This window comes from Mustela nivalis, assembly GCF_964662115.1.
Source record: "Mustela nivalis genome assembly, chromosome: 20".
In the NCBI taxonomy this organism is placed as follows: Eukaryota; Metazoa; Chordata; class Mammalia; order Carnivora; family Mustelidae; genus Mustela; species Mustela nivalis.
In genome coordinates, this window is record NC_139039.1 from 30,226,983 (window position 1) to 30,239,728 (window position 12,746).

Here is a 12,746-nt window from a genome sequence, read left to right on the forward strand (position 1 = left end):
CACTTTCACTTATCTTTGATAAAAAAATAAAACAAATCATCTTTATCATATGCTTGATATTGAGTAGTATCTGAATTTTCAACCTGAAATAGAAAATTTAAGTAATTATCTAAATCACTCAGGCCAAAAGACCAATTTACAAAAATTACCCAGCTCACTGGGGCAAATATTATTGGAGGAGTCCTTTCCTTGAATTATTTCTTAAACACTCATTTTAATTTTCATGGTCGAATGTTGCCAAACACAGAAAGAAACGTAACATGGTTTGAATTAGATGTACATAATCACAAGTAAAATCAACTGAAAATACAGGATTAAAAAACAAATTCTTTAATCTTAAAAGAGGTAACATTTTTCTTTCTCTGAAGATATTTAAAATATACTCTATACTGAAACTTGATTTGGACTTAAGCACTATTTCATTGTAATTGTGCATTTCCATGTTAGCTATTTATCCATTTTAATTTCTTTTCCTTTTCCAGCCACTGTTAAAAGCACAAGGCAACTTTCAAAGTCTTTTTCCAGTAAAACACTCAATGTTAATTTTAAAAGCTGTAGCTTGCCAAAGTATTTCCTGCTTTATACAGAAGTTACATTTAATAAAAAAAATTAGAAACATGTTCTTTTAATATGTTTTTTCCAAATAACCAAAATCTGCTGACATAATGTAACCTAAAATTTCTTTTTATATAGTTCTCTACTATGATAAGAATTTTTAAAAAAATGGATTTGGAGAAAACAGAATTTTTAAAATAAGATGTATTAAATTTTCTACAGTAAATTTAAGAAATAATTTTCTATTATATAGGGGAAAACTTAAGGCAATAAGTTATTTACTCAAGAAAATATCAAGATAAATAATAACCTAAACCATTTACCGTCCAACATCATTGAAAAAGCTATTTAATAGCACTCAACTTAAGGGTAAATATCAAGAACTTTAATGAAAATAACAATCCATGACTTCCTGCCCTTTCATTTGCTAGGAAATATTAGCATTTTGACATCATATCTTATAAATCTCAAACTCTCTTTTCATTAATGTAGGACAGATCTTTACAATGCACTGGTATAAATTTATCTTTGAATTTAAAAATTAATTTTATATCTTATTAGGATACAAGTCATAGTTTTTATTTTATGTAAGGATAATTCTATATTGACTGAAAACATATTTATGACTAAAAAGTAACTTATTTGCTACAAAATTTATTTTCTAGCCATAGGAATTTTTAAGATAAACAGGTATTTCTTTGGGACAACAACAGAGATGTCATTTGTGGTAGTTGTTTGCTTGTTCATATCTCTACCCTTTCATATTATTTTATTGTATCTCTCAATGGAAATACTCTAGAACTACTACATGCCTTGCTCTTGATGTGATGGCAGAAGGTATGAAATCATGCTAGAGTTTTTTTGGGGAGAGGAGCTCCTGTTAAATGGGAAGAAATGATGAGTTCCAGATTTTTTTGTTGCCATTGCACTTAAGGTGGTTGAAAAAGGGTGGGGAACACCTGGGTGGCTCAGTCGGTTAAGTGTTGCACTCTAGATCTCAGCTCAGGTCTTGGTCTCAGGGTTGTGAGTTCGAGCCATGTGTTGGGTTCCCCGAAAAAGGTGGTTAAAGGAAGATTTATTATGGGATAAAACTCACACAATAAACTTCTTCGACTTCCCAACGCTTGTAATTTTCAGTGGGAATGCTTTCTTTTTGTCAAATGCCCTACTTGGATATAGTCCACCTGATAGCTTTGTGGGTCCTATCACTGTGGAGATATTTATGTCATGGAAATCTTTTTGTAAATGGAATATTACTTGAAAACTGCTGTCATGGAAGTTGGAATAAAAGCCCTAGAGCCCTTCTGCTCCCTGTGTTCTCTCCCTCACCTACAGCTCAGAGGCTGCCTCTGGTAAATCTCTAGGTTTTCAGGGAGCAAAATCTGAAATCTACTTCTCCATCACCATATTCTTTCCTTTTATCTCAAAAAGCAAAACAAAACTATAGAAAAACAGTGGGAGAAGAGACATGGGAAGCTGGGTTTGCTGGGAAAGAAAAGAGAAATAAATGCAAGATAAGAAACCATATACAGAATTTGGGTAAGAGGGGTGCCTGGGTGGCTCAGGGGGTTAAAGCCTCTGCCTTCGGCTCAGGTCATGATCCCAGGGTCCTGGGATCGAGTCCCGCATCGGGCTCTCTGCTCAGTGGGGAGCCTGCTTCCCCCCTCCCCTCTCTGCCTGCCTCTCTGCCTACTTGTGGTCTCTGTCTGCCAAATAAGCAAAATCTTAAAAAAAAAAAAAAAAAGAATTTGGGTAAGAATAAGGGACACAGAGACAAAGACAAGGTTTGGGAAGTTTGCATTGCTTGTGCCTAAGTTTTAGGAAACTGTTTGGGGAATAACATCCCTGAAACAAAGAAAAAAAAAATACTACAAATGAATGAAACTTTATAGACAACTTGTACATCTTCATTCTCCCAGATACTTTGTATACATATCATTGAAATCTTTGATTTTCTGATATTTCAGGTGATTTACTACATAATCTGCATGACACATTTTGAGAAAGATTTCAATGTGGTTATCTTCCAAAGACAAAAATATAAAATGCAGGCTCAGTCCTAAGCAACCAAGGACATTTGATCACCTTGTTATTATGCAAGTTGCCTTAAAATTCGGCCACATCTTAAATTACAGATGTCCATGTAGTATAGGAATTGACTTATAAGATAGAACTCTTCCCTGAAATGTGGTCTCATTACCCTTCTGGTATGCTCTTTATTGTTAAACCGATTAATATCTAATTACATTTGGGGAAAAAATAAAAAGAAGAATCAAGAAAAAATAATAACCCTCACATTCAAGTAGCTGCTTTAGGATTCACACCTGAAAGCTTGGAGAGTTTGCACAAGGATTTTGGCTTACTCCGATGTTAATTCCCTCCTTTAGAATGTTTGGAGGCTCAGCACCAGACCCTGGTCTCCAGCTTGCCAAAAGACATGCTGGTTTCTTGGTATGGTTTTCTAGCTCTTTTGCTATTAGTGCATAATTTGACAGTATGCTGCCACGGTAACAGAATTCATTAAGAGCTTTCAGTTTTGTTCTGCCAATGAGGATTTTTGGCTGCATGTAGTGCTGGCCTCTGAAGATTGATCCATAATATTTGTCTTATAAAGCCTTGTCATCTCATAGCATGACTGATGCTACAAAATAATCCATAATGAGCCAAGGTCTCCCAGCATGAGTTACTCCCTGAGGGTAAGTTAGACACTACTGGAAACCACATTAACTTCTTTATCATCAAACTTGGGTGCTTAAAATAGACTGCACGACAGTGGATACATTACGCCGTCCCATCTTGCAGCACTGGAGTTGTGGAATGGATTAGGAATGTAATCCTTAATGTTCATTCTCTACAATACCCCATTATAGGGGGAAAAAAAACCAAGCTTCCATATTCTGACAATTTTCTTTGTATTTTATTTTTTGCAGGCAAGTTGCTGGAAAGAACGATGTGATTGATACAGTGAAGGGACAAATTGTCTTCGTGTTTTTAACCAATATTTTCCCATATGATTTCAGTAAAAAAAAAAATACTTTTTATTATTTTAGCTCTCTTTTTAATACCATGTAATTTTTTTGTTTTTTTTTTAATTTTTAATACCATATAAATTATATGTTGATCACTAGTTCTGCTTTTAACCATTGGATTGTTTATTAACTCTGTGTGTGCATGTGGGTGTGAATGCACATGCCTGGTCCTAAGAATCTGAAATTGCTGTGAAATCTTTCTGTGCTAATGAGACCAAAGTCACCAGGGTAATCACCTTGGGGACTGGATGGCTCCAGAATGAAGAACGAAATTGCCCTTGTATTCGTTTCTCTTATTTGTGGATGTGATACCAGTGAGAGCTCGAGAATGGATCACGGCAAAGCCCAGTAATTACACTGATCTATGAATCAAGGCGTATCATTGGATGAAGAGAAGAAGTAAGCAGAATCTTTATCTAGGACCTTGATTCTCAATCAGGAGCACTTTTGCCCTTCAAAGAACATTCAGCAACGTTTGCTGATGCTTTCAGGGGCCACAACTGAGTGACGATGCTGTAATTAAGCAGGTAGAAGTCACAGAAGCCACCGAACATCTTACAATGCACATGACAGCCCTCCCCTCTCCTGTGTATGTCCACACAAAATCATTTGGTCCAAAATGTCAATAGTGTTACAGTTGAGATAGCCTGGGTTAGGGAAGGCTCGAAAAAAACAAGAGAATAGGAATCTTGTTTTGTCTGTTGGCTGTAGACTTTGAGGAGACATGGTTTCCATGGTCTCAGGCTCTCAGGAGAGGAAAATCCATTTCTTCTGTCCAGTAAATGGGGAAAAGGGAGCCTCCACACCACCAGCACATTTTGCATTGGGGTGATTGGTGGCACTTGGAAAAGAGAAAGGCACAAATAACAAACTTACTAATTGACAGGCCTCGCTGACAACTGAGAAAGGTAAAGAATCCACGGCCCTATGGGTTCTTTATGTCCAGAGTCATTTCTCGACATCTCCCCCCCCCCGCCTTTAATTGACTATTTCTCTTTCTTATACTATCACTTAGCATGTCTTCATATTTTGATACACTATTTAGTTTATTTAATGTCTCTTTTCTGGGTGTCTTTGTGTTCTCACGAATTTTTCACACCCCAAAATTTACAGAACTTTTTAAGAGATGTTTAATACATACATATATATTTTTTTTCATTTAGCTGGTTCTTGGTTCCTTTTCCTAATCTGAAAGGAACTAGTTTTAGCCTTTGCATGGCTACTGACAGGAGTTGAAAGCTCAGCAAAATGGGACTCTTTCCTGCTAAAAGGGACACGTGTAACGTAATAGCGTTCCACTAGTGGTATGTGGCAGTCATCCTTTAGCGAGTATCACTGTCTCTCACTCTCTCTCCCTTCCCTCACCCCTCCGCTCTTTCCCCTTCTTCTCCCCTTCTTTCTTAACTCTCATCACACTTACTGAAGGCCTGCCCTGTGCTAAGTTGCTAAAACACAGAAAGAAACAAGGCATGACCCCAATCCAACAGACATGGAAAGCCGGCATGAACAGAATGCAGTACATCAACTGAGAGAACACGAGTAATCCAGTTTGTCAAATATATTTAAAAACAGAACACTTTTTGGTTTTGTTTTCTCTAAGAATTGGGTAGAAACTGATAAATGTTATTGTTTTATCTTTTTTATTGTTATTCTCCTATGCAATATGAATTCTTAGGTAATATACATTAACTGTACATGGACATCGGAAAATAAATAATTAGTATTTGAGGAAAATTCTGAAACTATAACTTCACCATGTTATAGTATATGTTATTGACAATGCCAAAAGCATGACAAAATATTATTTGTGATAAGCATCTTGAGATGCATGTAAAAGAGAGGCCAGATGAGAGTGGCGATCTCCAGTCTAGGAAGAGTTGGGTGTAGATCTCCAGAAATGACGAGCTCTCAACCAACTGCCATGGGCGGTCACATGGGCAAGTGTCCAGCCAAGAAGAACAAGAAAATGTGAGGAAGTTCTTTTCTTTTAATTGCTCCTGAGACACTTAGATTATTGCAACTGGTGACATATTTCCTTGTATTGAAGTTTGAAAAATGTAGCAAATAAAACATTGAATAACTTCCAGTGCATCTGAAGATAAGCAATGTTTCTCATCACTTCAAATGCCCTTCTAATAACTTATACAATATAAATCCTGAAAATGGCATAATGTTTTATCAAGTGAATGGAATCAAAATGAATAATTATAAAATAATAGAATACCTTTAGCAATTTAACATGATTTTAGTAGTGTGTAAACTTTCATCAGAAAGAATGAATACCCAACTTTTTTTGTACTGGAGGAGATTATGTTGAGTGAAATAAATCAAGCAGAGACAGTCAATTATCACTACTTCCTTTCTCTTACCGTTATGGATCAAAAAGCAAAAATTATATGAACTTAAGAATATGGAAAGAATGTTTCGGAGTGTGTATCTAACACTGACTATTCAAAATAAATTTTAAATAAAACTACATGACAATGGGGAGCCTGGGTGTCTCAGTCATTATGCATCTGCCTTTGGCTCAGGTCATGATCCTAGGGTCCTGGGATCGAGCCCTGCATCGCGCTCCCTGCTCAGCAGAAACCCTGCTTGCTTCTCCCTCTCCCACTCCCCCTACATGTGTTCCCCCTCTTGCTGCGTCTCTGACAAATAAATAAAATCTTAAAAAAAAAAAAGAAAGAAACTAAACAATAATGGGAAACAATAGAACTTTGGCATACTAATTTCACAGTAGTACAGGAGCCATTTTTTTCTCTAATGAAATAAATGTAGAGGTTGGCCACCAAACAAACAAAACTAAGAAATGGGACAGTGTGTATTGATTTGTACAACATTTTCCACTCATGAAGTCATCTGCCATTTAGAGACATCAGTAACATTTGTAAAGTATTAAAAAATTAATATAATAGTGGTTTGTACTCTGAGGACATCAAAATAGTCACAATATCTATATAAGGGAATATAACGCAATGGAATATTCAGTACCATATTCGAGTAAAACATAAAAATGTAGATTAATGTAAAACAAATGCCATTTTATAATAATTTTGCTTTAGGTTATAAAGAAAAATAACCCCTCTAACTTTTTTATTATTTTTTAAAGATTTTATTTATTTATTTGACACAGAGAGAGAGAGAGAGAAAGCACAAGCAGGGTGAGGGAGATGCAAGCTTCCCTCTGAGCAGGGAGCCAGATGTGGCACTGGATCCCAGGACCCTGGAATCATGACTTGAGCTGAAGACAGATGTTTACCTGACTGAGTCACCCAGGCACCCTAACTCCTCAGTCTTTTAATTAAAAATATCCACAGAGTTCAATACTTATTAATGATACTATATTAAGATAATTTTAGAATGTCTAGAATCAAAACAAATGAGGTGCCAGTGGCCCGTGCTATCTGATGACAAATATCATTATTTACCCAGGAGGTAGGATGGTCAAACACTAATGACATGGACTCTAGAATAAGAGTCAGGGTTCAATGCAATTGCACTACGGGGTATTTACCCGAAAGATAGAGATGTGGTGAAAAGAAGGGCCATCTGTACCCCAATGTTCATGGTAGCAATGGCCACCATTGCCAAACTGTGGAAAGAACCAAGATGCCCTTCAATGGATGAACAGATAAGGAAGATGTAGTCCATATATATAATGGAGTATTATGCCTCCATTAGAAAGGATGAATACCCAACTTTTGTATCAACATGGATGGGACTGGAGGAGATTACGTTGAGTGAAATAAGTCAAGCAGAGAGAGTCAATTATCATATGGTTTTAATTACTTGTGGAGCATAAGGAATAACATGGAGGACATGGGGAGACGGAGAGGAGAAATGAATTGGGGGAAATCTGAGGGGGAGATGAAACATGAGAGACTGTGGACTCTGAGAAACAAACTGAAGGTTTTGGAGGGGAGGGGCTTGGGGGGATGGGTGAGCCTGGTGGTAGGTATTAAGGAGGGCACGTATTGCATGGAGCACTGGGTGTGGCGCACAAACAATGAATTCTGGAACACTGAAAAGAAATTTTAAAAAATAAATAAATATTTTAGAAAAGGAATCAGTGTTCAAATTATTGGTCTGCTACTTCCCACCTTCACAAATGTAGGCAAGATCATCTTCATTATCATCAGACTCAGAGATAAAACAGCCCCAGCCCTTCTGATCCTTATGGGAATTAAGTGAGAACAAACATGTAAAACATGTAGCATAGATTCTGCATAGATTCAGTTTGCTGAATGCCTTTAGTTCTCCTACACTCACACACACACACACACGCAACACACACACACACACACACACACACACATTTTTTAATCATCCCAATTTTCTGTAAAAAACTCAACCTAAGAGTTGGTACCACTATGTTCACCCAGAGTAGCAGAGATTAACTCACTGTCCCTGAGCCACATGGCACCTCACAGAAACAAAGGCCCTGTCTCGACCATAAGCAAATCTAATTACACTTTCTCGAATTCAAGCATATCACCTACATTTATTTATTTTTAAGATTATATTTATTTATTTAGGGAGTGTCTGTGTACATGAGTGGGAGGAGAGGGAGAGAGAGAATCCCAAGCAGACTCCCCGCTGAGCATGGACACCCCCCCCCAAACCCCCCGCAAACACACACACACAAGACTGGATCCCATGATCCTGAGATCATGACCTGAACGAAATCAAGAGTCCCAGAAGCTTAACTGACTGAGCCACCCAGGTGCCCGGAGCACACCTCCTTAACTTTAAGAAGACTGAAGTGAATGTTTTACATAACAGTGAGCTTCTGGAAGGTAGGCAGTTTTAGTCTAGATTTTTAAAAAATATTTACTGATTTATTTTAGAGAGGGGAGGGGGTGGGGAGGGACAGAGGGAGAGAGAGGCTTACGCAGACTCCGAGCTGTGTACACCTGGGCTCTGGGCCCCATCTCAAGACCCCGAGATCATGACCTGAGCCAAAACCAAGAGTCAGACACTAACCTGACTGTGCCACCCAGGTGTCCAAGGTGGGCAGTTTTACACTTTTTTTCTTTGTTTGAATTTCAAATCAAACCTGTTTGCCTAGATTTTGATATGATTACCATATTCCGTAACAAAGTACATGTAGCTTTAAGTCTACCACATGCTACACGGTGCTGGGTACATAACCAAGACCTAAAATAGTAAGCAGCTTACCACAGCGAGTCAGCAAACTAGTTGGACTTTCAGGCAGAACCTCCAAAATATTTTCCAGACTTAAACTGTGCGGGGTGTGTGTGGTGTGTGTGTGTGTGTGTGTGTTTAATCACATTTTCCCAATGAGACTGAGTGTATAACAACTTTTATAAATGATTTAAAGTAAAAGAAGCCTAATGTAATATTTATGTGGCATACAGACTTAAAAAAAATAAACAGTAATAAACAGTGGTGGCCACACATTTAAGATAAGCATGCACTTAAAGCCCCATGCACTTTGATTTGGGATATAACCAAATGGAGTATGAGGATCATATCAAAATCAAGCCAAAAAGCTCTGATTTGAAATTTTAAAAAAAAAAAAAAGATACAAAATTCAAGAAAATTTCTTGAATTATCTTGTCTAGGACACTGAATTATTTCTGAAATCTCTAAGATCATATAAATTGTTTAAGAAAATAAACAGGAACCAAATAAGATAAAATAAAACAAACAGGAACCAGACTGTGTCAGAATGAATGTGTCTATTGTATGTCAGCATCCAGTATCCTCAATACACTCAGAAATTTTGAGCCTGTACAGCTTTAAAATGCAAAGATAATTTCCACTTAAGCCCCCAATGGGAACGGTTTGATTATGGGCAAGACGGAGTTCTGAGTTCTGTTCTTTTTCTATCACTGCCAATAGCGAATGATCTATTATAACGCCTACTCTGAGTTGTGATCTCAAAAGGTAATACTATTTTCCAAAGCCAATACAGCTGTTGGAGAAGGATATACCCACTCTTGCTGCCAAAGGAATACTGACTAGGACAGAGAAACTCTGCCTGGATATAGACATGGTGACATTAAACACTGTTGGGACATCTTAATGAATTATAGCACAACAAGTCCGTAGAGACCGTCTCTGGAATGAGAGGCGTACCCTTATGGCATTACAGAGGATTCCTGGTCCATTTGGCTCTTCCAGCAGCCTCCCTCCTTCAAATCCATAGCTGTATCCATTTCTGATGAAACCCCTCCATATTCCTCAGCTTGATCATCTTTACCAAGGAATTCAAATCTGAACCTCTCCAACAAGACCCCACATGAATTCTTGGAAGGTGACACAGAGGGTGAAGAGCAACTCTGGGTAGATTCAGTTTTCTCTCTCTAGACAAGATGACTCTGAAATAAGCCCAAATAAATGGCTACTGTTTTAAAAACTCAAGGAAATATTACATAAACTCTCACAGTAATCTATGAAAAGGGCCTTTTAGTTAGAAAACCTGTTCATATATCTTATTTAATGGCTCTTGCTTTAATTAAAAAAACCTTCCTGTCACTGTGAAGTCATAGGAACTGAATGACTGGGCCTCAGCGTACAAGGCAATCACGTGTTTCATTAATTACGGCAGACAGGGGTGTATTGGCAAAGACAATGAATCGTGAGAACCCATCCAGGCTTGACCACTTCACAACCGTGAGGCCTTGGACAGTCCCCGTAACCCTCCTGGCTCTCAGCTCTTTCACTGGCAAAATGAATTATTGATAACTACCTTCCTCTCTTTCGTTGTGAGGATGAGAGATAAAAGACATAAGCAAAACCCACGTTTCAGGGCAAACCCCATAGAAGGTGTTTAGCGACTGGAGAAGAGTACTAGCGGCAGTCATAATTGCAATAAATAATTCAGAATGGTAGCAATTATTAATAGTAATAACTTTAATAATCTTTCAGGGGGGGAAAATCCCCCCTGCAAGTATCTGGGAAGAACAAGGGACAACAGCCTTATGACTGCAGTGTATGAAGAGACACAGCGCTCTGAGGGACAGTCACCGTGCGAGGCATTTTTGTGTGTCAGTGTGACTGAACGACGGTGTTCCGATATTTGGTCAAACACTCTTCTAGATGCTTCTGTGAAGATGTTTTTGATGAGATTAACACTTAAATCCATGGGCTTTGACAAAGCAGGTTATCCTTCGTAATGTGTGCCCAGTCTGTCAGCCTTCCCTGAAGATTTTGGATTGACCAAGCCTGTGTAATCACATGAACCAGTTGCCTAAAATCAATCAATCAATCAATCAATCAATCAATTTCTCTGTACAAACACAGATACATACACACAGATACACACACACACATACACACACACACACACCCCTCCTGTTTTTATTTCTCTGGAGAACCCTGACCTAAGGGTTACAGCAAATGTGACACAGAAGAGTAATAATCATGACCTCCCATGTAAAAACCCGCAGAACTCTGTAAATGTGACATCTCAGCATTGCATCTGATGTGTAATTTAAAAATCAATTGCATCATTCAGTTGTCTTTCAAAGTTAGGTAAAAGACATGCAATACTTCAAATTTTGATCTTTGGTATTTATCACTAACAAATAATGGGGGGAAAATTAACAGCTGAACGTCAATTCTCTAGAATGAGAAAAGATTTAAAAAAACCCTTTTTAATATGAATGTGGTATCTTTAGAGCAGAGTTCTCAATAGAAAAATAAATCTGAATAATTTGTCTCTTTTAAAGAATGTAAAAAGCACATAGTGCATAGCCATTAGCATAAAAAAATGGAAATAAGCAGAAGGTAAATGTTATAGTAAATCTTCCATTTTATGTTCACACAAAGACATATTTTTAATTATGAAACAGAATTCTACAAAATAAAGCAGTATTACAAAAAATGTCTTCACTTGCCCTTTTTCATTTGCATTTTTACATAAATTTCACTTGTCGGTTATTCCTATATTAAAGATTTATAAACAGGGCATAGGGAAGGAAAGATTAAAAAAAATAACTACAATTAATGCTTTCAAATGTGTTCTTGGATACTCTGATGCATCTAAGACCACATGATGAGAAAAACTAAAAAGAAAAAACATAATAGCCATAAATCCCCAATTAAACCTTTAATTTTCTCAAAACATTCAAATAAAGCACTTGATGGGAGGAAGAAGCAGAAGATGCTTAGCTGAGTTATGGGTAGTTGTAATGTTTAGGGAATAGGATGGAGACTTACAAGTCTATTCTGACACAGTGCCTTTCTTCAGGGAAACCTCTTGGCCAGGTTCATTGGCTACTTTATATATATTATACACTCCTTAGCCTTTTATTTTAAAAATAAGTATTTCAGTAATTTTTATCGAGTTTATTTTTGCATGGAATCATCATTTTGTACATATTTAATGGTTTTTTATAGCAAGTATAAATACTGCGCACTATCAGAGAACACAAACATGGTGAAGATATGGGCCCCCCTTGGAAATCTAATCAGGCATGCCGACTTTTCTTTCCGAGCTTCCATATCTTTACTGTTCATGGGCTGTTGTGAATTCCTTTTTGACCTAAATTTCCTATTTCTTGAGTCGGCTCTTCCTCTCGGCCCTGAGTTCCCTGCAGTCTCTCTCAGTTGAATGCATCTAATCTCACTGCTTTCACTTCCACCCAACATAGATGGCTCACCCACTTCCAATGTGCACATCTGCAAATTAAAATACATGTGCAGGGGAGTTGACAGTTATTAAGCAAAGGTGACAGATTCCTTCCAACTATACCTCGGAAAAGAGAAATGCTGTGTCAGTGTATTGGGGGATATACCTTCAGCAGTATTTTCTAGAAGTCTCCTTCAAGAAACCTGTAAGCTAAGCCTTTTGTTCACAGCAAGTACTTGGCATCAAACGACTCTCCTTAAAATAGATGTCATTCCAATTTTAGTCAAAATAAATGAATTTTTTTAGTTTTAAATACACTCGGTACTCTTTTTTTTTTTTTTTTTTTTTTTTTGGTTTGGGTTTACAATTTTGTTTACTTGAAATGTTTTTCCCTTCTGATCGCCACTCTCACTTTTGGAGTCCTACCATCTTCCAAGCCATAGCTCGATTACGACGTCTTCCAGGAATCATAAACTTCCCTCCTCACCCGCAGAGCTGCTATCTCTCCTTCATTAACCCCATAGTGCTTCCTTCCACCTTCTCATGCACTAATAGTTTGGCTT

General features: G+C 37.5%; 1 protein-coding gene across 1 annotated transcript in view; it reads right to left on the bottom strand.

Moving 5' to 3' along the window:
* Window positions 1-12,746, bottom strand: part of TENM3 (teneurin transmembrane protein 3) — a 2,451,411-nt gene that overhangs the window by 1,699,254 nt on the left and 739,411 nt on the right. The window lies entirely within an intron of this gene.